This window comes from Lissotriton helveticus, chromosome 2_2 (assembly GCF_964261635.1).
Source record: "Lissotriton helveticus chromosome 2_2, aLisHel1.1, whole genome shotgun sequence".
In the NCBI taxonomy this organism is placed as follows: domain Eukaryota; kingdom Metazoa; phylum Chordata; class Amphibia; order Caudata; family Salamandridae; genus Lissotriton; species Lissotriton helveticus.
The window spans coordinates 76,527,947-76,555,455 of record NC_136060.1 but is presented as its reverse complement, the minus strand read 5'-3'; the positions used below and the strand labels follow the sequence as shown (position 1 = coordinate 76,555,455).

Below are 27,509 nucleotides of genomic sequence, written 5' to 3'. Positions count from 1 at the left end.
CCATTAGCCCGGCCGCAGAGGCGGTCCCCAAGCATCCGTCCTACCACAGTCAACAACAACAGGTATGCCTGTTTCAGGTGACACCGGCAGGGAGACGCGGGCTCTCAAACAAGGTCTGCAGCACTCAAATGCCACTTATCACCGGCGGCTCCCCACCTGCCGGATACCTGCTCTAGGTCTCAAGCGCTACTGGCTTCAGAGCGACCAGCAATCCCTGCCTGCTGGAAACGGGCCTGTTGTGCCTACTACAGTGCGAGAGAGAAGCGCTCCCAGATTCAGTTAACACCTGGCAGGCGCTCCCGATAAGGGTTGCAAGCAGGGCAAATGTCCGGCCTTCCATGTATTCGTCTGGGTATAGGTTTGTTGGCGTGCTGTTGGTAGAAAATGCCTCGGTTTAATTTTTTTTCTTCAAAAAGGCACTTTTTGATTTAAATGGGGAGGGGTCAGACAACATATTGCACGTACAGCAAAGTCTTCAGTAATAAAGTTCATATAAAACCTAGTTTTTTCTAGCAGCTGTAATGTTTACTCCAAAAATGACAAACTGTATGAAAGTAGCTTATTAGGCCGGTTTGTAAGTGAGAACTTAAGATGAGATACGTGACGCATGGATGCAGCCATTGGTTTTTCTTCTGAGGAATCCCTTAATTTGCACCCCCGTGTCAGTATGACTTTTATTGAAAAACATGCCAAGTGGGTGTGTGGCATTGTGCCACATTTCGTGCAACAGCAGAGACTCTTCACCATAGCAGAGCGCACGTAATGCACGGAGGACGTCAGCCACACACCTCTCCCAAGAGATTGCTTCTACCTATTCAGTATGTTAGGTATGGCTGTCTTTTCCTCTCAACAAAAGATAGCAGGTGGAGGGTCAGTCTTGTGATGTGGCAGTTCACGGCTGTCAACACGGTCTCCTAAAGGCTTTGCCTACACATCAACGAACTCTCACCTAGATACAGATATTGAAAACCTCAGGATTTCACTTTTCTTCTTAGAAGGAGCTCAACTGATGCCAACCAATGCCTTATTTTGGGGATCAGGAACTCACTCAAACAGAGGCTTTGGCAGGTCCAGTTGCAAGTCCAGCCAGGTCGATTACAGCAGGTCAGCTGGGTAGTTGCAGGGAGGTCTCTGGAGCTTGGTGTGTCCCTGTAGGTAAGACAGGAGTTCAGCCAACTGACCCAGGAGTCACTCAGGTTAGCCTGAGATGGAGAGCAGGTGCAATCTTGCTTCTCAGAGAGTTAGACAGTCCTCTGGTAGCAGTAGGGAAGTTCTTTTGTAATGTCCACAGTTTCAGAAGGGTACTGATGAGTGGTTCTGGAGGTCCAACAAGTATTACTGATGTGAGCCTTTTAAGTGGAGGGATTTCCTATACTACCCCAACATCGGGTTCTGGAAAGGTAATCCCTTACCCTGTCAAGGCTCCAGGAAGTTTGGGGTGGCACAAGACACAGAAGGCCTGCTTGTGTGTGTGTGTGTGTGTGTGTGTGTTAGGCAGTTTTTTTTTTTTAAGTGCCAGTGGGGTTGTGTGCAGCTCCTCCCAGTCACCCTGCAAGTATGGCCCATCCTGCCCACACCTACACACACTTTCTGTTACTGTCTGATAGGACTACACCCCCCTACAGAGCCATTCACTGTGATGTGACCCAAGACAGACGCAAGACACAAATGGTTTGGGCAAGAAAATGCCAATTTCCCAATAGTGGCATTTTCAGAATTGTGACCTACAATTAGACAATACAATTAAAGTGGATTTTTAATTCAAATTCATTTGAGTGTAAACACCACATCTCCATCTACCCCTAATCAAAAGTTAACCCTTATTAAATGTAATAAGGTAACCCAGTGTTAGTCAATGGGAGAGACAGCCCTTACAGCAGTGAAAAATGCCTTTGAGAGATCTTAACTGCCAGGAAATGTGGACCAGGGGGTCACATGTACTATGTTTTAAATATAATGCAACCTGCCCTATGAGCCTTTAGGACCTATCTTAGGGGTGACAGATTAAAAAAGATTTAGGCAAGGCAAAAGTTTTTTTTTGCTAGGTCGAAATACCAGTTTAAAAATGAACTACAAGAAGTATTGGCGGGCCTGAGACATGTTTTAAAAGGCCACTTTAGTGGGTGGCACAATAGCTCCTGCAGACCCACTGGTAGCATTTAATTTACATGCCCTAGGTACATGTACTATCATTTACTAGGGCCCTATTAGTGTATTACATGTGCCAATTAGGTGTAGGCCAATTTAACCATGTTTGAAGGAGAGAGCACAAGCACTTTAGCACTGGTTAGCAGTGGTAAAGTGTACTGAGTCCTGAAGCCACCAAAAGAAATTCAGCAAACAGGAGGTGTGAAGGCAAATAGTTTGAGGAAATACTAAATCAAGGAAGTGAGGTCAAACACATCCAGAACCTAAAGATGCTAGAAATCATGATAGAGTTCTGGCATTAATGTTGTTAGCAAACCACTGGGTGATGATACACTGAAATGCATAAGCAACCAGTGCAACACTGCAATCTAAGACTTCATAAAAATGAATCAGGGAATTAAAAAATTAAGGATTGACAAAAAAAGACTGATGCAGTTATATTCACTGTGGAAAAAAAGTCAGGTTGTTGATGTGTTAAAGTACAATTGCAGAGTGTGTGCTATAGGTGAGTCGGCACTGCATGTGAGTGTCTTTTCGGGTTGTGAGTAGAAACAGGTCTATCAGCAGCTTGTGTTTTTATTTTTTATTTACAGGGTCTGCCACCTGCCTTATCAGTTCTCATATAGGGCCACAGGCTAAGAAGAGATGACCGGGACTAGTGCCACGAGGAAGCCCTTGGACAAACTGCAGATCTTCACAGTAGCACGACCTGGCATGATCAGAACTCTATCAAGTAAGTTCTCCAGGTGAGGTACGGACACTATACTTCAGTTATTTAAGCCTAAAAGACCCTTGTGCTGATATCACTCTCCATGAGATCAACAGGGAAGTAAGGTGTAGGTACCAGACACAGAATAAAAGTTAAGGAAAGAAAGTGCACTGTGATACTCAATGGCCCCTTTAAAGAACTGCTTGCAGAGCAAGTCTTTGTCTAAAGAACTGAACTGAACCAGATACTTTCAGACCAGGCAGGTGAGGAGCACCCGAAGTGGTTTAAGATAGCCATATTTAGGACAGCTCTTTCCAGTCAACCGGCATACTACAATGACGAATAACGATACTTCTCTTCTTGCTATGGAGTCTAGCTATTAAAGAGACCCCTCAAAATCAGATTGAGCCTTCCTTCTTTGACATTTTTAAATTATCAGACATGCTCAAATTCGCCCACCACAGAGCTGGCCCACTTTCTCCCCAATGGTGCCTTGGCCAAGGCTATGTTCTGAGCAATATTTAACTTCTATATTGAATTGTTTGTGAGTTATTGCTAGATATTTCTGCATTGAAAGAATAATTTCTTTTTGGGGAAAGCAAAGGCTACAGTCAGCCATAGAGATAGGGAGTGGTCAATTAGTTTTGTGGTTTTGAGTTACAATATCGTTTGTGGGCCAAAATGGAAACGAGGGAGATACACTGCGTCCTACTTGAAGTCCGGATGATCAGACGATGCTAAATTACATACAGCTCGAGCTTGAGAAAAAGCCAATTGACAGCAGTATTCTTTAACCACTTGGATGCTAAGCCTATTTGTTGATTCCCATTGACTTTCCATTGAAATCAATGGAAACTCCATGACGAGTTACCCTTGTCATTAGCACTGAAGGGGTTAATAAGCACTTACAAGTTGGTCTGTAACCACTTTAGACCTGAGGTTATTGTTGGAATCTGGAGTGATGGCCCCGAGATTAAGAACAAGGGCCCTACCACATTTCAAACCACCTCTACACTGGCAAAGGAACTCCAGTGCAAGCTACCGTCCAATCAGAAGCAGCGTTTGCAGGAGTCACATCCGGTGTAAGGACGCACCCGTTTTCAGTTCTGCTGCCAAAGATTACAGTCGCACACAGCCAAGGGAGCCTGCTGCAATCCGAGGGTTTCCGCCTTCAGTTTAATAATAATCTCACAATGAGCAGAGACTATCCTGGCACGGAGTACCGAGCGTGCTCAAGAGGTCCAATTCAGAGGCATCTTTGGCCCTGCATGCAAAGCAATCAAACTTACAAAATCTGCAGGCGAATTAAAAACAAGTCACGGTGCATAGCAGAATACAACTAACTACACATAAAAAGGAGTGAACCAGAAATAAAACATTTACGGTAGAGTAAATCAGAGCAAGTGTAAACGACCCTGAGAAACAATGTCATTTAATCTCATTAGCATGATGAATTTCACCAAGGAGCCTGACACATTTAGGGCAGACAAGACAGGAGCCAGAGAAGGCGAGGGAGAAGAGAAGAGGCGGGACCTTTCTTGAAAATGAGACGCGCATCACCATTGATGGTGTGGGTGTATGTACGAGTAAATGTGTGTGCTCTGCTCTATGATGAGACTGTTAATTTAAAGGATATTTTCCATCACATCTAGGGTCTCAGGCTCATTCCTTTATCATAAGGTCAAATCTAGGCACCCGGATGTGGATTTCCTCAAACCTATATTCAATTTCTTAACAGCACGACACAGCAGAATCCGTCCAGAGAAACGACCCCAGCGGTCCCGGGCAGAGTGACATGGAACACGAATGCAAGTAAGCGCCGCCGGCACCATCCAATCAGTTTCTTTTGCTTGGGCAGATTCCAGTCTCCACATTTATGCATGCTTTCACTTCACTGAGCATGTCAAAAACGACAAGGACGGAGAGTAATTGACTTCAAGTCCATTTTTTGGGGCCAGCGCCAAGTATTGCAATTTAATGCCCCTTTAAGCACAAAATAACAAATTACAACAAGAAGCCTAGTCACCAAGCACATTATGTATTTTAGAAGCATCCACTCAAAGTCCTATGCTACCTGGTGCCTCTATACTATATCAACCATGCTCGATTCTCAGACTGACTGAGGTCTTCACTGTCCTTCCCTTTCAAGCATGTCTCAGGCCATTCCATCGCCACTGACAGCAATGCAATCAAGCATCGGCAAAGACAATAGGTCTCGCCTATGCAAGAGCTATTGGCAATGAGTTTTAGCCATGTTGTACACCAGCATCGCTGCTGTTCAGCATGGCTAAAAGTTAGTGGCATGGAGGAAAGTGGCGTGGAGTGTCGTAGAGTGGAGTGACAAGGTTGTACTGGAGTGGCATATAGTGGAGTCACTTACAGTGGAGTGACAGATTAGAGTGTATTGTTGTAGATTGTTGAAGTACAGGGGCGTAGAGTGCAACAGCATAGAAGTAAGCGGCATGCAGTGCAGTGTCACAGAAAACAGTAGCAAAGATTAGAGTGCAGAGGCGCAGAGGCACAGAGTAGAGGGGCCTAGCATGGTTGGGTAGTGGTGCAGTGTAGATTATAGTGCCTTAGAGTACAGTGGTGTAGAATGGAGTGCTGCAGAGTAGAGTGGCATAGAGTACAGTGGTGTAGATTGCATTGGCATAGAATGCAGTATCGTAGAGTGGCGTAGAGTGCAGTGGCATAGAGTCGAGCAGAGTGCAGTGACATAATGGCATGTAGTGGCATAGGGTGAAGTAGAGTATACTGGTGAAGAGAGTTGCAGAGTATAGTGGTGTAGAGAGCTGTGGCATATTATTTAGTGGCGAACAATGCAGCGCCATAGAATCCAGTGGCGTAGATCACAATGGTGCATTGTAGAATGCAGTGGTGTAGAGTGCCGTAAATTGGCAGAAAGTGTAATGGAGTAGAGTGATGCAGAGTGCAGTGGCACAGTGCAGTGATGTAGGGGGAACAGAGTGCAATGCAAAGAGTGCAGTAGTACAGAGAAGAGTGGTGGAGAGAGCTGTGGTGTAGTGCGCAGTGGCAGAGTGGCACAGAGACGACTGTAGTGGCATAGAGTGCAGTGGCAGAGTAGAGTGCGGTGGTGAAGAGTGGAGGGGTGTACAGTACAGTGGCAGAGTGCAGTGATGGAGTGGCACAGAGTGCAAAGGCATAAAGTGCAGAGTAGAGTGGCGTTGAGTGCAGTAATGTAGAGTGCATTGGCGCAGAGTAGAGTGCATTGACATCGTGTAGATTGCTTAAGAGTGAAGTGGCGTGGTGCAGGATAGAGTGCAGTGGCGTACAGAAGAGTGGAGAAGAACGTAATGGCGAAAAGTGGTGGAGAGGGCAGTGGCATAGACTACAGAGGCGCAGAGTAGATTAGAGTGGTGTACGGTGGATTGGCGTAGATTGCAGGGGCGTACAGTGGAGTGGGACAGAGTAGAGCGACGTAGACTGGAGTGGTTTAGAGTGCAGTGGTACGGAGTGGTGTACAGAGCATTGGAGTAAAGTGGTGCAAGGGGAGAGTAGGGAGGCGTAGAGTTCAGTGATGTGGAGTGGTGTAAGGTGGACTGGTACAAAGTAGAGCGCAGTGGCGTTGAGTGGTGTAGAGCACAGTGGGGTACAGGGGAGTGAGTATGCATGGTTTGGCATCACACTTCCATTACAGGCCAAACATTTTTAATTGAAATGTCCATGACATTTGCACAGACATAGTTTTACTAATAAAATTATTCAGAGCACAGATATGTGGAAATGACATCACCTAGTGTATTGATATGTTTGATCATATTAAAGTATTTGTTTGACACTTCAGAATTAACAAAAAATGTGCATCATTTGTTTTCATAACTCTGAAATACTTACAGTTCATTTAAATGTTGTGTGCAAAAAACCCTTTCCTACAAAACACTTTCCTACCCCCAATATCCAGCAAGATTGCCACATAAATCCGCTCACTTTGAAGTCAAGAGAAAGAAAAGTAAACACCAAGACTCAGTCAGAAGACAGAGCCTGACATTTGACCTCTGTATTTGAATGCACAGCAAATGTGACAAGATAAGAACAAGAATTACAGGCCCCTTTATAGAAAGCAAAACACACAAGATGATGGACGGAATGTTGCACAATTGCAAAACATTCACCCCCCAGTCACAGATCTGGGTTTAATCCATCGTTTTTTTGCTCACCAAGCCACCCCAGTTCAGACATGGCCATATGCAAATCAGTCTTGACCCTGTGCCTCATGGGAACAGTCCAGCCCAAACTGCCAAGCCACGTCTTTCCTGGACCGGAATCTAGCATACCAGGACCGGTTTCTGGCTATCAGCCGTCTTCAGCCAGGATAGCTTGACTCCAGTGGCTTAGTGAGCAAGGGGCCCACATCTGGGCATACCCTTCCCACATAGGGTGACAGGTATGCTCAGACGTGAGTCTCGTGCTCTCCACGCCACTGGAGTCAAGCTATCCTGGCTGATGACTGCTGATTACCTTTGCCTGCCCGCTCCAGTTCTGCGTCGTCATGAGCCTAGCCCCTCAAGGCACTCCAGGTACCAGTGTCGCACTTTCACGTTGGCCAGGTGCTCTCATGAAGGTGGCGGGCCTTAATAAGATGACCAAGAGGAGGCTCAGGCAGGGGTGTTGCTAGCGCTTACGGGGTCTCCAGGAGCAGCAAGGGCCGGCCTGCCCCACTGGGAGCGGACATCCTGTGGTCGCACTCAGGGGCCTCACCCTCGGGTGAATGGTGGAGTTGGAACCAGTGTCCACAAAGGTGTCTCCGCAATGTTGCATGATTGCAAGTCTTGCTAACCCTCGGACACCTTTTAGCTGCTCTTACTCACACACATGGGGCCCAGGTATGGAGCTTGGTCACCGCCTTGATCTTGGACGAATCCTGTGGCCCGGCCCTGGAAATGTTGTTGTGCTGCTGGGCCTGGGAACGGAGTGGAGCGACACACACAGGCATTGTTGGTCACGCCTGCATCACAATTTTTTCAAAGTCACTGTCCCCCACTCTCCCGCTCAGCCCGCCTCTCTCCTTCCCACTGTCTCGGGCGCTGCGGCGGGCTCTTCCGCAATCTGCAACTCACTCCCTCACCTCCCGCTGTCCAATCAGGAGGTCTGGGACTAGCGTGAAGGCGAGGGAGTGCTCGGGTTGTTGCCACCCACTGCCCTGCCCCTAGCCATTGATTTCAGTGGTGCGCTGCTGGAGATGGCCTGGGATGCAGCATAGGCGCCCCAGAAGAAACCATTCATTTTGCGCTTAATCTTGCCACTCCCTTCAGGATGACACCACTCCTGTCGCATGTGCTTCGAGGGCGAGCAATAGTCCTCGCCCCGGCCAGCACATGTGCAGGAGTTGTCTTTTACCAGCTGTGACCTTGTCCCGACTCTCCAAGATAAACAACAAAACAGCCAGAATCATTTTCTTTTTTATTTGACTGCAAGACTCGTCCCGAGTCTAGTGGGGCAACGCCCCTTTCACCCCCATGCACCAGCCGCCACTGAATCTAGAATGAGTAAACCTATATGGGTTAAACATCTACAAATGCAGAAGGGGGTACAAAAAAAAAGGTGATTGGTGGAGGCACGACCTAGTGAGCTCCAGAGTGGCTGCATTTTCGGAAAGCACCGAGATACCGTTGGAAGCAGTGAGCTACCGTTGGAAGCAGTGAGCAGGCTTACCAGCTAGTGGAAGCACGAAGGGGCCGCAGCATCCTCATTAGGGTTCCTAAACGCGTTGACCCTAAGGTATTGGAGCACTTTACATGAGCACCAGTTACGTTACATATGGACACAATAATTTGTTGGGTAGGCATGGAGAGATGAAGTGATTTGCCCAGAATCACAGGTAGCTGAGCTAACGGCGGGGCTGGAACCTGGTTCCCCAGCTCCAAAATCGGCACCTCTGGCCGTAAGGCCACAAACTCTTCCCAATCTTGCTGATGACCACATTTACACGAGGAAAGGCCGTCCTCTCGTGGATATGAGGGCAGCCTAGAGGGTGGGGGCAGTGCCCGGGCGATGGGGGGGGGGTCGCTTGAAGGTGTGGAACACCCCCGAGACGCCTTGACAACCCCGTGGGCTATTAGGCCCAGTGCTCTCAGGGATGGCAGCAATGTGAGGAGGGGAGCAACAGTGAGGAAAGAGGGGTGGCAGCAATGTAAAGGGGGGGAGGGAGCAACAGTGAGGAGAGAGGGGAGAGGGGAGCAACAGTGAGGAGTGAGGGGAGCAACAGTGAGGAGTGAGGGGGAACAGTGAGTTAAGAGGTCGAACAGTGAGTTAAGAGGTCGAACAGTGAGGAAAGAGGTCGAACAGTGAGGAAAGAGGTCGAACAGTGAGGAAAGAGGTCGAACAGTGAGGAAAGAGGTCGAACAGTGAGGAAAGAGGTCGAACAGTGAGGAAAGAGGTCGAACAGTGAGGAAAGAGGTCGAACAGTGAGGAAAGACGGGAGCACTGAGGAAAGAGGGGAGCACTGAGGAAAGAGGGGGAGCACTGAGGAAAGAGGGGGAGCAGTGAGGAAAGAGGGGGAGCAGTGAGGAAAGAGGGGGAGCAGTGAGGAAAGAAGAGAGGAACAAAGAGGAGGAATAGAGAGCCCGTAGAATAGATAGTTCAGCACTCCTCTACTCTCCTGGGGCACTCAGGAATAATGTACATATTTAGGGAGTGCATCGCATGCAAAGGAAAACAAAGTGACCACAAAAAGGCAAAGATTATTTCTTTAAGGAACGGGTTCGTCTTTTGAGGGCCACATCTGGGCGGGATACAGAAGTAGAGTGGGAGACCACCCATCACACGGGGAGAGACACTGACATGTGCCATAAAAGGACCACAATGCTCCTGTTTTGGGTAAGGCTGACAGGACCTGATGCGAAAAATGTTATAGATTTAAAAAAAAAAAAAAATGTTTACTCTCTAACCTTTCACCCCCATTGGCAGGACCGGTAATTTGCTTTTGAAAACTGAAAACCAGCAGAAGTCCCTTCCTCTTGTGGAGCACAGCGCTTCTTAATCTCGCTAGCTGGGCAGACCATGGTTTAGATTTTGTGTACACTCGTCTTCCTTTCAAAATGCAAGCCTGTTCACGGTCATTGTATCTGGTGGAGGTGGTTGGAGCAGAATGAGAAAACCCTGGTGTAAAGTTGACAGTAAATGCTATGGAAACTTAGATCCACTTCCTGAGACGGTGTTTACTTAACAAAATCTAAAATTGTACTTCCTGCATCTCTTGTAGGCCTTTAAGGACCTGGTGTGTCATGCGTCACTGTTTAAAAGCTTCTGCCTTCTAATAACAATACAGGGGCACTCTGAAAGGAAGAAATATTTCCAGGCAGAAGACAGCAAGTTGGCGAAAGTCACAGTTAACACTCGCATCAAACGCGTTCAGTCAACAAGGCCACTGGAATTACGCAGCAGGGCGGATTAAATTATGCAGCAAGAAAAGGCAAATTATGCAGCGTAATGTTGCAAGTTTTGTGATAGCACTACTTGCCTACTTTGTCGTTTTTACACAGGTTAATACTGTATGCGCAGAGTTTTCACATCATTAGTACCAGTTTAACTCCCAAATACTGCAATAAGGTACAGAAAGATAACTAGTCAACCTTTGCAAAGGACCTACCACTGCTCAGCAACACGTGTCACCGCATTTTTATAAATGTTGATCCGTTTGAGCTAGAAAAATATTTTTGTTTTAAAATCTGCAAATTATGCATCAGATGATGAATAATGGGACAAAGCCATAATTTTGTGTAAAGCGTAATGACCATACATCGCATAGAGGGGCCATGCTAAAGAGGACTTCCTAAACTTAAAATGAGCACTAACAAAGTCAATGGGCCAATATTTTCATTCGTACGTGGAGACATGCATAACAAAGCATTAAAAAAAAGGAGGGAGCATACGCGAAGCGATGCCTGTTGACAGAGAAGCACAGCATGTGTTTTTAATAAATGTTATTGTTGTTTTGTAATGAAAAATGGAGGAAATACAGCATACATAAAAATAAACCACCAAGCAGAAAAACATGTCAACAAAACAACCACCCACAACAGGTCACTGCCACCCAGAACGTGCAAAAAAACACAAAACCTATGACACCACTACACGTACTCCGGTCTACCATGAAAACCCCATAATGCCGAACACTGCCAAAAGCACTACCAGGCCACATTAACAGCAGCCTGCCAGCTATACATATGCAAGTAGCAGGACATAAAATATAAGCATACGTATATTTAAAATATGGAATATTGTTACATAGGTTCTGTTAATTCAAAATTGTGTTTTATCTGTAGTTAAGTAGTCATGTACAAGTGTATGTAGAAAGAACATTTGTTGATATAAAGTATTAAGAGCATGCCAACGTAGATCATGAAATGCAAGCAAGCTTCAACTATAAACAAGTGGGAGTGCACGAGCAACAACAGCCAATTAACTTTTCACACCCACCGGGACTCCTAAACTTCCATTGCACTGGTTGTATCTAGTCTGAAAAAGTAAGAAAATGGACTGCTGTCCCTGCCATGTAAATTTACTACTTTTTGGTCTCCCCTACTAGCCAACACATTACACGACATGTTAGCTTACAGTGTGCATAAAGCTCGCCCAATGGTTGGCCTCACTGTCACTCATTTGCTTGCTTATTATTCGTTAGCTTGTGTGATCTTTCTTTTCTTGTGCTCATGGACAAATTTGTTGTGTCCTTGCTTTGCTCATTTTTCAGGCGCTGCTTTTTGTTTAATCGCATGCACGCTAGCGGTTTTCCCGCTGCGCACTGTTTTTTTTTAAAAAGCCGCGTTACATGACGAGCTGAGCTCGTCATGAGCGTGCGAGCGGCACAACTCATGACGAGCTCAGCTCGTCATGAGCGCGGAAGGGGTTAAGGACTCAGTGAGAAAGCATGTGTTTTCCAGCTATCTCCCGGTTGTGACTCTATTCCATCCCCACCCCCTCTGTGCACCACTGTACTGGCTGTCACCTGTATTTCTCCCTCTGCATTGGACACCCAGAGATGCCGAGGATATCTGGATCTGCTTCGCCAAGGACTAAAGGACCTGCACAACGTTGCTGGGGAGGAAATCAATGGAGGCAGTAAAGTTAAAGTGATTCATCCTGATATTACACCCAATATCACCCATTGGAATTGTTGTATTTCGTATTTTATTATAATGTGTAATTTAGTACCTATATGTTGGTCAGTTTCTAAGAGTGGGTCATTGCTCAATACTGGCCGGCTTCATTGTTACTCATTTGCTTGCTTCTTATTTGTTTAGCTTGTGAGTTTTCCTTCCTCTTCCTGCGTTTGTCTCTCTCAAGGAGCATGGACTCATTCGTTGTCTCCTTCGACTGATCATTTTTCAGGTGCTACTTTTTTTCTTTTTCCGTCTCGCCTACTAGGCTGCGCATGTGCTGTCTGTTGTGAGAAGTACTAGGAGCTTACAGTGAGCTTAGAGCCCGCCCATGCCTTAGCATTGGTTGGCTTCATGGTCACTCACATGTGCTTGCTTCTCATTTGTTAAGCATGTGTGAACTTTCCTTCCTGTTGTGTTTCTCCCTTCCTGGGAACATGAGCACATTTCTATGTCCTTACACTGCTCACTTTGTTTGGTGTATGGGATTGGCAAATAAGAAGAGAAATAAAACCTACAAAACTACATTATGGGCATTTTATTCATATTTAGCCATGTTGCATAGCATTTGGGAATGATGTAGAGCATGGAAAAAATGTATTGGTAAAGTCTATAGGGCCCATAAGTGAGACCTACCTGCTTTTCCAATGCTTGTTTGTATAAGGACAGGATCTCTTGGTGCTCACAGTATACTCATGTTGTACATCAGTGAATCTTGGTGAAACTCCTTTCTTTATACATAAGTCAAAATGACTCACAATGAAAGCAGGTGGGGGTGAAGGGTACTGAGGTGCAGGGTGAACACCGCATGCAAGAGATGAGTGTAAAATCCAAGGCCGGGATGGTTTGGTGCAAGAACGTTTAAAATAAGGAGCAGGGTTTAAGAGAAAGGGTAGTGTGCAAGACATGTGAGGGATTACCAACAGCCTTATTTGCCTTACAAAGCTGGACATAATGCGACGATTCATCCCCAGCTCTATGGCCTGTAAGAGGCACATCGGATATGCGACTGCCATTTCATCAGCCTCCTGGTACGTCAAAGGTGTGAATAACGTGTGGCTGACTCTTCCTCAAACTTCTATCACTGTAACTTACCATAATGGCCTTTTGGATCCAGGTCTGAAATATGGCTTTGTGTGCCATCTCCAATGTGCTTCAGAGGTGCACCGGGCTGATTAGCACCACTCCAACCCTAATAGCTTATCAATGAGCACCCCTGAATCGGACTGCGCCAATCCTATTGCCCTGACAATGGCCCAGCTGACACGTCACCAACTTTGCACTCAGCCAACTGGCTTTTCAGAGACTGCAGCTGCAGTATTTTATTTACTCTGAGAGGTCAGTCAAGCATCCAGCACTATTTGCCTTTCAGACCCTCATCTTATGTTAAGGTACACCTGAGTGTGTGCATTTAGGACATTAGGCTGCAGAATGCAAGACCAGTATCTTTCACAAAATTGAAAAGACCAGGATGTACAAAAAACAAATGGCTGATTTTAACAGTGCATTTGGTCATGTTGCCTGGTCAAAGAAACAGTACATGTTTTGAACAACTGTACAAATGATTTGGGTCATGTTCCCATAAACTGTAAATTCAGTGCAAAATGGTGAATTTCAAACACTGATGGAATCCTATTATTTTTAAGTGAAATGTCTGGTTTGAGCAATTAAATAATTTGCAATGTAATTATTTATCAGACGCCTATACTTCTACTCACTAAGAAGAACTAAGTCACAGGCCTGTATTTCCGCAGGTAAACAAGTAAATACACTTGTGTAATGCACAATTAACTGGCACTTAACTATTAAAAAACAACTACAAAATGAGAAAAATATTCTCGTGGGGTGATCACCTGTCCTGTAAGCACTCCGAGTGGAAACTATTCTAGCGCTTGTGAGTGAGTATATGTCACTTAAGGAATAATGCTGGCATATCAACTGGTGGTTCAGTGTTATTTCGTCTGCACAACCTATATTCTAGCACGGATTGTTTGCCAAATAGGAGATGCACGTCTCTGGGATTTTATTTATTTATATTTTTAGAGTACGTACCTGTATGAAGTTCAAGTATATTTAGGTTACAGAACTCCAAAGATGTCCACATAAAACAAGCCGCGCAGGCATCAAGTTTCTTCCTGGATAGAGAAGTGTGAATAAAAAAAAAAAGGGGGCGGGGTGGACTTCAAAATATAAAAAATATAACGGATTCAATCGTAATGAACAAAATACAACCTTATATCAAATGAAACTATCCCATGGAGTGAGACGATTTTGGATTTTGCTGTGATTAGGCATGCTTCCTTTATGTGCAATTCTTTTTATTGAGGCCACGAAGGTGGGGTTATCTTGTCAGTGACATAAACACAGCGATAAGCCTACAACTAAGCATGGGCGTAAAATCCGCTCCGATCGCGGATTTTTCGGATTTTCGGCAAATTCGCAATCCGCGAACTCTCGCGAATTTGTCGAAAATCCGTGAATCCGCTCGCGGCGGATTTTTTGCTTGGTTGCGGCGCGCGGCGTTCACTTTCCGTCATTTAGCGTTTGCCGAGTTGTTTTTCTTTGCGAGTGCCGCGCCATTTTGGATCTTGCTGCGTGATCCCGCGGGAGTTTGGCGCCCGTGAATACGTAATCGCGGCTTGCCACCTTGCACAGCACACCTCGCGAGAGTTCGCAATTGCGAACACGTAGTTGCGGCGGAAAGGAACAATCTCGCACTCGCGAAATAGAGATTTTGCAATTCTGCACAAGAAAATCACCAGCAAACAGGATAAACCTTCAGAAAATTATGATTTTTATCAGAAGCACTCCTCAGGTTGACATTTGCATGGCCTTTTTTTTTGCAAGGAGTCCATTTTTGGGGGCGGGGGGAGGAAGGAAGTGCCCCACAGTCTCCAACTTCCTGTTCCTGTCCAGCAGGCTCCTCCCAGTGCTTTGTCCATCTCCTGGTCACTTTCATTTGGATCTGGAGCTGGAAGGATTACTTTTTGTGGGTGCTGCTGGATATTTGGATTTGAGGCCTTTTTGACTGTCTTTGGATCACTTTTGGATTAGAAATCAACTTTCACAAGTAAGTTTGTTTGGGGCATTACAGTTGCTGCAAGTACAATTTTGGAACTTTTTCAGAACATTAAATAAATTATATTGTGGGTAGCCACAGTATCCAGTAGGACCAGGGTTGGTTAGGGGTGCATGATACAACTGTTTTGTTGAATTTAAACACCATTGAGGCCATGGATGGGCTGGGATTGTGCTGATTTTTGTCGTTTTTTTGGGCCTGCTGGTGTGGCCCTTTGCCCAGGGGTGGTGAGTGTTGCATGGGCCTAGTCTTTCTGTGGGGTGTCTTCTTGAATTTAAACATCATTGAGGCCATGGATGGGCTGGGATTGTGCTTATTTTATTGTTTTTTGTCGTTTTTTGGGGGCTGCTGGTGTGGCCTTTTGCCCATGGGTGGTGGTGCATGGACTGAGTGTGCCTGTGGTGTGGTCTCACTCTCTTTAATGTAAACATCCTGGATGGCATTGGTTTGTGGTGATTTTTGGCTGTTTTTCTGTGTTTTTTGGGGTGTACTGTTGATGTGGACTGGCCATGTGGGTGGTGGTGGTGGCCATCTTGAGTGCTGCTGGCTGGTACAGGCAACATGTGCTTGGGGTGTAAGGGGCCATTTTGAGGAGAGGCAGTGTCTGAGGCCTGCACTTATTTTGCCTACTTTTCATCCATTATGCCCAGGGGTAGTGAGTGTTGCATGGGCCTAGTGTTTCTGAGGGGTGTCTTTTGAATTTAAACACCATTGAGGCCATGGATGGGCTGGGATTGTGCTGATTTTATTGTTTTTTGTCGTTTTTTTTGGGGCTGCTGGTGGGGCCTTTTGCCAAGGGGTAGTAGTGGTGCATGGACTGAGTGTGCCTGTAGTGTGGTCTCACTCTCTTTAATGTAAACATCCTGGATGGCATTGGTTTGTGGTGATTTTTGGCTGTTTTTCTGTGTTTTTTGGGGTGTACTGTTGATGTGGACTGGCCATGTGGGTGGTGGTGATGGCCATCTTGAGTGCTGCTGGCTGGTACAGGCAACATGTGCTTGGGGTGTAAGGGGCCATTTTGAAGAGAGGCAGTGTCTGAGGCCTGCACTTATTTTGCCTACTTTTCATCCATTATGCCCAGGGGTAGTGAGTGTTGCATACTTGCATGTCCCTAGTCTTTCTGTGGGGTGTCTTCAATGTAAACATCATGGATGGCATGGGATTGTGCTCATTTTTCTGTGTTTTGTCGATTTTTTGGGGTGTATAACTGAACTGATGTTCCTCTGTCTTCCATTGCTTTTAGGTGCACAAGACTCAAGAGAACCACCAGTGCCAGGAAGAAGTCCTGCAGCGGTGTGTGTGTGCAGCATAACGTCACGCGACGTCACGTCTGGACACAGACAACTCTGCAACTCGTGCAACTGCTGCCTGCTGTTCTGACCTGCTCTGAAGAAGATGGCCCCAAAAAAAGTAACCCGTAGCTCCTCTAGCAAGAAAGGTGCCAGTAAGGAGCAGAAGAAGCAAGTTACCAAGGAGACTGGTGTGCCGCCCGCCCCTTTTTTTGGGAGTAAAAAAAAAAGTATGCCTGCAGCAGCAGCGGGATCTGCTGGGGACCAAGCTGGCAGCAGCACACCCGCTCCATTGGGCTCAGTGCCACCACCACCACCACCACCACGCCAACTTATGTCCAAGCCCTTGAGTGCTGCAGAGGCAGCCAGTATAGTTCTTGAATCACCATCGACCAGTGATGTTGGCTCATCGCAAGAAAGCAGCAGCAATGTCCCTCAATCAACACAGGTTGTTGTAGCTCATCTGACGAGTGTTGAACAACCACAGCCGCAACAACAATCACATGTGCAAGTACAAGCCCAAGTACATGTGGAAGGAGAGGCAGCGCAAGGAGATGCGCAAGCAGAGGTGCATGGAGGGTCACAACAAGTGCCCACAATAGTTGTTCCTCCCGAAGTAGGGGCACATCAGGAAATCGACAATCAAGGCGAGGTATCATTTGAGGAAGCCACTCCTCCTGATGATCCTTCATTGTCTTCCACACCCCTAGCAAGGAAGAGATCAAGGGTGGTGTCTACATCTTCTTCAAGCACACCTCCTTCTGATGATACGGATCAAACTTGGGAACCAGCACCACTGCCGTCTGACAGTGAGGCACACCATGATCCGACAAAGGTAGTTAAGCGTAAAAGGAAGCTCGTCCAAAGTCTCAGAGTTATGGAGTGTGATGAGGCTCAACAAGAAGTGGCGGATACTGCTGCTGATGAAGACTCTGCCAACGACGACCCAGTCATCATAAAGGTCACTGCAGCCCCAGTGGGCATGCAGCAAACAGACATTTTGACCCTAGCCCGAAGAGCTGCTGAGCGTGATGATGATGATGTTGTCGATGAGGAGGCAGTGGAAACACCACAATCATTGGAGTTAAGTAGTACACCAACTCGTCCCGCTTCCATATTTCTTTCTGGCAAGAAGAGACCTCCATCCACCTCGACCTTAATTAGTGGCGGTGAAAGTGCACAACGTACAAAAGTTGGGCAATCCAGATCCTCCACTTCATCTGGCATTAGCTTCATGACCACCACCACCAGTATCGCCGCCTCCTCCAGGTCCCACAGACACTTCAAGTCCCCAGTTTGGGACTTCTTTACTGTTTGTCAAAAAAATCCAAAGTTTGCCATTTGTACCCTTTGTAAGCTTGCAGTTAGTCGTGGTAAGCCAGGTACCAACTATGGTACCGGAGGCCAGAGAGGTCATCTTAGGAGACAGCACACTGTCCAATGGTTTGCGCACCTAGATGCGATCAAGAAAGGCCGAATTCAAGGAAACGTTGATGTTGCATCTGATGATGACGAGGAGGAAGAAGACGTGTCAAACACTTCCCTTACACCCAGTACCCCTGTCAGCAGCACACCCAATGTGAGGCACACTAAGAGTGTTGGAGCGAGTGAGACACCAACGCACAAAAGTTCACACGCGAGCAAAATTGGGTCAACGAAGTCATTATCAGCCCGTAAATGCTTGGTCCAGGGCAACATTAGAACAATGCTTACTTCAGACGTGCCATATGAACGCAACCACCCACTGACGCGTCTGTATAACACTAAGCTGGCTAAAATGCTAGCTGTGGACCTTCTCCCTTTTTCTTTTGTAGAAGCGGTAGGTTTTCTAGAATTAGTGGCAACGCTCTGCCCTAAATGGAAGGTTCCTAGCCGGTTCTATTTTGCCAGAGTTGCGGTTCCAGCACTACATGAAGATGTGCTGGAGGCAATTGGGGCAGCTTTGCAGAAGAGTGCTGTTCACACAATACATCTGACAACAGACATGTGGACCAGTGGCGCAGGCGCTGATTACATGTGCATCACTGCACACTGGGTCTCTTTTTCAGGTGTTAAAGCAAAGCTAAACGCAGGTGTTGACCCGGACAAAGTTTTCAAAGCTGCTCGGAAACATGCAACACTAGCCATGTTTGGCTTGGAGAAAAGTCACACAGCAGAAAACATTTTGGAAGAGTTTGACAAAAAGGTCTTGAAAATGCTATCCCCAAAAAAACGCAAGATTGGTTATGTTTCCACGGATAATGGCGCCAATGTAGTTAAGGCCATGTCGCTGGGTGGCTATTTCAGAGTGCCGTGTTTGGCGCACTGTATCAACCTGGTAGTTCAAAAATTCTTGAGTGATAGAGACAGTGCAGCGTTCGCGGTAATGGCCACCTGCCGCAAAATGTGCAACCATTTCAGCCATTCTTTTAAGGCCCGGAAGCATCTGAGGAGGCTGCTACTTCAAAGTCGAATACCAGTGAAAGCACTCATCCAGGAGGTGGCAACACGTTGGAACTCAACCTTCTACATGCTTGAGCGTCTGTATGAGCAGTATACGGTACTCGATCACTATTTCTTAACAGAGGGTACAACTCAGAAGGAGGACCTGCGGATGGGTGCGGCGCAATGGGACATAGTTAAAAGCCTGACAGACATGCTTCGTCCTTTTGAGTTCTTCACGCGTGCAGTCAGCCAGGAGGACTGTAATTTGGGAAAAGCTATCCCATTGTTGTGCATGCTGGAGCACCAACTGATGGCGGTGTCTTCCGAGTTTGAAAAAGATGTACAAAAAAAAGACCATTTTATTTTGTCTGAGAAATTATTAGAGCGCCTACTTGGTGATGAACGTCTTCAAAAGATCAAGTCAGATCAGCATTACATTTGTGCTACTATTCTGGATCCACGCTACAAAAAGGCGCTGGCAGGCGAAGCATTCTTTCCTTTTGCTGATGCAGATGTTCAAAAGTACAAACATTGGTTAGCCTGGTCAGCCAAGAGGTTTGAAAAAGAACGGCAGGTTATTGAAGGAGAAGACAGTACATCAGCATCAGCAGGCCATCCCCAGTCACAAGAATCCACTTCTGCACCTGTGGCTGGGGCACAAGTGACCTCTCAACCGTTAAAGACACCGGCAACTGGATCATCTGCATCACACACAACACTAACAGTGGCTGCTGAGGAGGATTGGCTAAGTTTGCTTGGGTATGGTTCTCGAAAAAATGTCAAAGGCACAGCAAAAAGTAAGCAAAGTGGAGGAACCGTTGATGACCTTGAGTCGATGGTGCAGGACTATATGAATGACTCAACAGAGGTCTTTCTTAATGATGAGCCATTGCAGTATTGGCATGGCAAAAAACAATTGTGGCCACAGCTCTACAACCTGGCTATAAACTTTTTGTCTTGCCCACTCGCAAGTGTGTCTTCTGAACGTGTTTTCAGTGCTGCTGGTGGCATTGTAACTCCCAAACGGAGCCGCCTCTCGCCCAAAAATGTGGAGCGGCTGACAATGATCAAGATGAATCTGCACCTCATACCACCAGATTACAAAGTACGAGAAAGCACGCCGCATGAAGACGAGGAGGACGGCAACATAGATGAGGGGATTTGTTCTCTGTTCGGTGGCACTGACCTCATCCTGCCTGAATTCGCAGAGTATGATGACGAAATCTTCTTCTTATTCCCTGACACCGAGCCCTGAAAATGAGACAATGAATCAAGAACTTTCTTTTTCGTCCTTATTCACTTTTATTCCTGTGTGTCTCTCTTTCTTTGTTTTGCACAGTTAATTTAATTCAAACTTTAATCACCTAATCCCAAAAACAAGACCATCAGCAGAACTGTCTTCACTTGTTTGCTTATTGACTTGAAGGTGCCGCAGTCTACATTCCTCAGGTTCACAAGTTCTGAAGAACATGCTCCTCTATCCTCCCCCTCCAGACTGCGATTTCCCTCAAAGCAGAGTGCTGGATTACGCCCAATGAAGAAAGACTCAGCACTTGTGGGGGTGTTGTACTTCTTTGCGGGTGAGTTGACGGATTTGGGCCCATTGCTGTGAAGCTCTAATAATGGACAAAAGTGTTTTGGACCAAATATGAGGTGGAAATTTCTTGCCGTTTTTGCTGACTTGCTTGCCTTTCAGGTGCTCTTTGGCGGGGTTCCGGGTGTTTGTGGGTGATTTTTGGTGTCTGGGAGCACTGCTGCGACAGTCTAATCTTGATTGCATTTGCTTTTCAGGAAATCCGTGGTGGAAAACAGGAGTTATGATGATTGATGATGATGACCTAGCTGCACAGCGCCGCGTTTGGACCGAGGGACGAGAGATATTGTAAGTATGAGATTTAGCTTTTTCGCTATTTGGGGGTGTTGTCGGGTGGTTTTTTGCGGGTGGGTTGGCGGGTCTTGCCTGGGGCATTCCTGGGAAGGTCTAATACCGGATAGAAGTGTTTTGGACAAAATCCTTAAGGAACAGCCTTTTTTTTGCTATTTCTTCTGACATCTTGCTCAATGTAGCGTTTTGGGGGGCTTCCTGCTGTTCGTGGGTGGGTTGCGGCCGGGGTCTCTGTCGAAGCACTGCTGCGACAGTCTAATCTTGATTGCATTTGCTTTTCAGGAAATCCGTGGTGGAAAACAGGAGTTATGATGATTGATGATGATGACCTAGCTGCACAGCGCCGCGTTTGGACCGAAGGCCGAGAGATATTGTAAGTATGAGATTTAGCTTTTTCGCTGTTTGGGGGTGTTGTCGGGTGGTTTTTTGCGGGTGGGTTGGCGGGTCTTGCCTGGGGCATTCCTGGGAAGGTCTAATACCGGATAGAAGTGTTTTGGACAAAATCCTTAAGGAACAGCCTTTTTTTTGCTATTTCTTCTGACATCTTGCTCAATGTAGCGTTTTGGGGGGCTTCCTGCTGTTCGTGGGTGGGTTGCGGCCGGGGTCTCTGTCGAAGCACTGCTGCGACAGTCTAATCTTGATTGCATTTGCTTTTCAGGAAATCCGTGGTGGAAAACAGGAGTTATGATGATTGATGATGATGATGACCTAGCTGCACAGCGCCGCGTTTGGACCGAAGGCCGAGAGATATTGTAAGTATGAGATTTAGCTTTTTCGCTGTTTGGGGGTGTTGTCGGGTGGTTTTTTGCGGGTGGGTTGGCGGGTCTTGCCTGGGGCATTCCTGGGAAGGTCTAATACCGGATAGAAGTGTTTTGGACAAAATCCATAAGGAAACACCAGTTTTGGCACTTTTTGTAAGTTAGGGTTCGTTAGGGTTAGCCCTAGCAGCAGGATTGCATGTGTTTCGGGGGGTTCTATTGCAACGCAGTTCTGGGGTTTTAGAGCACTGTTGGAGCGATGCTGGCTATGGATACTTTTGTTTGCTTGCAAGTGGTTTGAATACAATCCACGGTCTGTATTTGGGCCTACTGTTACTTTCAAAGTACGTTTTGTCACCATTTTTCTGCTAGGCATCGTTTTTGGAGATCTGATTGGGGGTCTTCTACATTTTTGCGACTGGCTTTAGTAAGGGTCTTGGTGGGAGCATTGCTGGGAAGGTCAAATTGTGTTCTAAAACACAGTTTACAGTACACCTACCTTGAGGGGAAAGATCCGCTATAATATTTTGGCCATACTTATTTATCCTTAAAAAGGTGACTCAGACAGAGCACGCAATTTCAAAAATATTGTACTGTCTATTAGGGAAATCAAAGTGTCACTTTTTGCACCACACAGCGTACATACCTTTTATTTATTTATCAGTGGTATTGTAATAGCACTTCCTGTTTTCCGTTCAATAATTACAGGCCGGGTTTCAGTCAACATCCGCCAGGCAGGCAGTGGACAGGGTGTCTTCTGTCAGTGGTCACCAACATTGATGGACGAAGCGTCAGCTGGAATGGAGGAGTGCCGCCAATAAGAGGAATTGTTTGCTGCATGCAACTTACTTACCAAATTCAACAGGACAACTCCAACAACATACGCAATACAGATACAGTATCCATTGTTTTATTCTATGAGTGTGACTGCATGTGCTTAGCTTTAGTTTGTACCCAAAGATTCTCTTTATCTTCAATTATTGTTTGTCCATGCTGTGCTTTTTTTTTCTTCTCTCAACAAAACCTACCCAAAAAGAAACCCCCATTCCCATCCATTTTCCAAACCCTAACCCTCTTCCCCCGGGCTGTGTTGTTTTGCTTGATGTCTGACTAAAATGACATCAATAATTCCACACACTTGCTGGGGAGGATAAGGTCATAGCAACAGGCTGGTGAAGGAATACGAGGATATCTTCTAGACTTACTCAGCTTCAGTACTATATATCTTCTAGTAGTAGGAGCCAATGTCAAATAAATTCAACGCAAGTACTAGTTATACTTGCAAGCAAATACTTTACCATTTGTTAGGCTACATTATGGCACTGTTCTAGTGTACTGTCACCTGCTATATTCTCGATCGTACCGTAACCGTTGTAATGCTACAGTAAGGACAAACCAGGTTTCGTTTTCTTTTTTTCCATAGGCATGCAACTGCCACTGTGTCACACCACTAGTACCACCGCAATGAGGAAATTTCACCCGCCCAGGATTGCCAACGTTAATCCCCATTTCACGTGGAGCCAGCCCTGGGCCTAGCCCTAATTTCTAACACAAATTACAGGTAAGATAAGCGTTTGGTGGGAGGTAGTATAATGGAGTATTATTTAGGACTAGACGAGAGATTGACGGTAGTACTACTAAAGTCCTACGACTGTTCAGGAAAACAAACTTACTGTTACACCCCCGTCCCCCACCCACCAGACTGAAAAGCAGTAAAAAACAGGTATGGTCAGATAAAGTTTAAAAATGTATATTTATGTAGCCCTAACAAAATAATCTCCCTCAAGACCCACCCTAACCCCAACGATTGTCTTTGAAAAGTCCCAAAACTATCCCAACTCCCAAATCCCACCCCCCAAAAGTCTATAAAAAAAGGGCAAGGGACACTCCACTACTGGAGGGTGCTGGTGCATTTTGCGGCATGGGCATCATACTCCTTGCGGAGGGTGGCAAGCTCGAAGCGGAGGCCCTCCACCAAGTTCTTATAGTTCTGGACCTCCTGCTCCAGGTAGGACATTCGGACTCCTAGGCGGCGTTGGCGTGCCTTGCAGCTCCTGTGGGGGGCAGCTGGTCTTTCTGTTGCTTGGCGGTGGCGGTTGGCTTTGTTAGCCCGGCTCGGTCCCGCTGGAGCACTGCGCATGCTGGCGTCCCGTGGGGTCACGGAGGAGGATGCAGCGGTCCCAGTCGAGGATGTTGTTGTTGCACCGGTCGACTGCGTGTCCTCCTCCTCCTCCAGGGCCACCAGCCGCCGATATTCGGCGACAGTGGCATCCAGCCTCCGTTGCCGGGCCATTCGAGCCTGCTCCCTCCGTGATGTTGATTTGGAAGGAGCAACTATATGAAGAAAGAAAGACATAGTCTGTAACCAATGCTCCTTAGCATTAATAACACAAAGTGATTGAGCCGAGAGTTGGGTCACAGTACAAGTAGCAAATTGAAAGCACAGTACATAACTATTGAGGACAGTATCTATGTAACCTCCCACTTCTGCATCCTTGCTCTAACATTAGTGGTAGTTTAATGAACAAATTCTACGACCACTATGGACTTCCATTACAGTCGACTATGACAGTACACCAGTCTTATTCTTCTTCTTCTCTCTTGTTTAGGAAAATTGGTACGTTATCTTATGCAAGCCGGCAGAATGGCAGCACAGTGAACTTGCACCCGAGAAAAACAGTTGCACACCATGATGAGTGAGACAGACTTGCGTTACTGTACCGGTCCAGTACATGCAGGTGGTGAAGCTATTACTTTTCTATTACGGGTGGCACTGAGAATACTCTGTTACAAGGGCTACTGCTTAATTAATTTACCTTTCACCCTACAGTGCAAATGAGTACTAGAAAAGGAAAATGAAGAAGCTAACTAATTTGATTATCTATCACTTCACATGGGACGTATTTGATGACATATGGGATGACTTTAGGTGCTTTGCTTAATATTGAGTGAACAGTGATACACCCACACATGAATGACGTACTACAATTAAACTAAAGTTATTAAGAGAGGTACGGAGTGTCCACCGTAATAACCAGATATATGCTGTGCTTGCAGTTGCAATACAAAGTACTGCTACTATTCATGGTAGTATTGGACACATTTACAATTTCTTTTCCTTGCCTTCCCTGCACTGGAACGGACGTGCGGGTGCGGTGGTACATGCTCTTCAAGGTAAGACTTAGTTCATCCAGCGACCATCTACTCTCTCTAGATACACATGTGCTATCTAAGAGTCAGAGAATACCATGCTCCAGGCATCCATTCATTCAAAGTATACGCACACATACAGTTTCTGTTTCACCCACCCAGGCTGCTGTCCTTCCACCCATCCTTGCTTCATCATTGACCCAGCCATGCACCATACCATATTCTTTCCTTCCCAGCCACCTCGGGGGCCAAGCAAACACATATCGTTCTTCTTTGCCAGCCATCATACAATTTCGCGTCCCACTTACTTACACCCTTCTAACGCTTTTCGTTCATCCCATCCATCACGTTCATCTAAGAACTTATTGGGATTCTTCTCACCAAAAACTTCACAGCTAAGTCGAAGTACATTTCGAGGAGGCTACTACCTGGTTGATTTGTAATACACCCGTGCAGAAAGCACACTATGCAGTCTTCAATCTCAATAAGTAAGGAATATATAGCTTACCTGTTCCCGCCACCACCGTGCGAACCCCCACAGGACCGTCCGCCGGCTCTTGCACCGCCTCCTCCCCAGAGTCCTCCGAGTCCTCGCCCAACACCGCCACCTCCGCGCTGGCCCCGTCACCAGATGTTCCACCTACAAAGTACATTTAAGAATGTTATAATACACCACTCACTACTATATAATATTTGGTCTAGGAGTAATAAAGAAATGTTAAAAAAACAGACTACAATGTAATAATTTGTGACTGTCTACTCTAAAGTAAAAATGTCACTTTTTCAAGGGAAGGCTGTTGTCTTGCTGCACTTTTATGCACAACTGATGAATGCTTGCTTTTTATTTTTAACACGCACCACTTTTTCTCCTAACAGACAGAAGCTTGACTTCTAAGAACACGACCAGGATCAAGTTCAAACCAGGTGAGAGCTCGGCTCGACCACAAGAAATGTGTCCAATTAATCGTCAACACTAAGCACTTTTCCGTTTTCAGTTAAATAGTTTTATGACAAAGTAGATTTTAATAAATGTGTTTACTTTTAATAAAGCTTTTACACTTAAATAGACTCTGTGGTTTTTGGTCCTCAAGACTAGAGTGGATGAGGTAAAGGTTTTGGAATTTTTGCAAGCATGAGTGCCTCTGACACTTCTTGACTGTGACTCCGTACTCTTGTCCTGCGTACGATAATCTAGAGATCATTGGGGATCAATCATCGGTGACTTCGGGAGCTAAATGACTCTGCCACACTATCTAGTCAGTAAGGAGACAGTGCATAGAGCTATTGCTGAATAGAATGGGAGTCCAATGGAATTGCCAAATGTCCAATCTTAGTTAGGTACACAGACAGACTAATAAGAATAATCTAGTAATACCACAGGGAGTCATATTCGAGGCAGGATAAGAATTTATATCCAGTCTACAAGAAGATCAAAGACGATTTAGAAAAATCGAATGAGGAACGCTAGGAAAAAATAGGTACTCTTTATTAAAATTAAAACTTACTGGGGCCAGCAAAGGAGCCCTCGCCTGCCCGATCCTGGCCTGCATCCTCCTGAACAGCACCCTCCTCCTCCTGTGTCCTCTTGCCCTTGGGGGGAGCTGATGTACAACATGAAAGAAAGAAAGACCAGAAAACATGGATGAGATTTGTCAACCAAATCAACCATTTCAAAAGAACAATAACAAAATATTTCGGAGAAATAGCAAATAGATAGACAACTATTCCACGGGATCTATCTCATGTGGTATACTACGTTATTCGTATTGCCTGATTTGCGGACCGTTGACTTCCAAAGTTCCTATGTAACTCAATAAACAGACTACTAAAGAGGTTTGCCTAGGCCTGGCAGGCAGCAGTCCGCAGCACGCGAAGTGACAGACAAAGTCCATCCTGCTTGCAGATCAGTGAATACTCAAACTATCAATCCACCCACCACCACCACTATTTCTTCTTATAGCCATGTGTCTAAAGGAAGGACTGGACTTCAGTCTGTTGGCGCTGATTTAGAAGTCCCTTGCGGCTCATTTTCCTCCATTGTTGCGTGCCTTTTGTGACGCAGCGGCAGAACAAAAGACTCGCCATGGTGTTGGTGCGGCATATATATTAAAAAAAAAAAACATATGGGCATATGGGCGATGCATCACGTTGTAAAGCCCTGCGCCATCATGGGGCGTTCCGGCGCAAGGGAGGGCATACCTGCGCAGGAACGAATCCTAAAAGTGGCTGAGGGAAATCTACAAGATGTCAATCAGTCACTTTTAGGACAATGATGCATGACTCAAACCCTGCGCGCTTGAAGCCGACGTACGGCTTGATGCAGCATTGGGGAGATAGGGTACCCCAGAGCATTGCTGGAGCTGCGCCATCGTTGGCACGCAACTCCAGCAATGCGCCGCCTTTACGGCACAGATGCGTAAGGCTTCTGTGACGTTTTGGGCCAATGGGTGGTGGTGGCATGGCACACAATTACTGCCACATCCCTGCTACTTTGCAGGGATGCGCCGGTAATTGAAAATATGACCCTTAGTGTCTAGCATTACGCAGTTCTTATCTTTACACTACACTTATACATAATTTCTCAGGCCAATGAAATGAACACAAAATACAAAACAAATAAGCATAGTAGCAAGCAAGGCTACTGAGAAGGAGAGCAGTGCACCTGAAATGCATAGAAGATTTTGAAATATAATTTACCTCAATGTAATCGGCAGCATTATTGCTCTTGGTAAAGAACAAAGATTTGCAAATAACAGAGCCGGATAAAACAGAGTAGTAAATGAATAGCTACTACTACTCACCAAGCCCGGGGACCTCTACGCCGAGCGCGTCCAGCAAGTCCCGCTCCCGGTCCATGACATCTGTCCAGCGGTGGGTGGCCTGGTTATATGTGCGCCGGACCCCAGAGAGCTGAAACATGGCCCGGCACACCTTCTCCCACCGCTTCC

General features: G+C 46.1%; 1 protein-coding gene across 4 annotated transcripts in view; it reads right to left on the bottom strand.

Annotated features, from left to right (window-relative positions):
* The window catches only part of MTUS1 (microtubule associated scaffold protein 1), a 972,936-nt gene that overhangs the window by 389,772 nt on the left and 555,655 nt on the right, over positions 1–27,509 (bottom strand). The gene's annotated exons all lie outside the window — the stretch shown is intronic.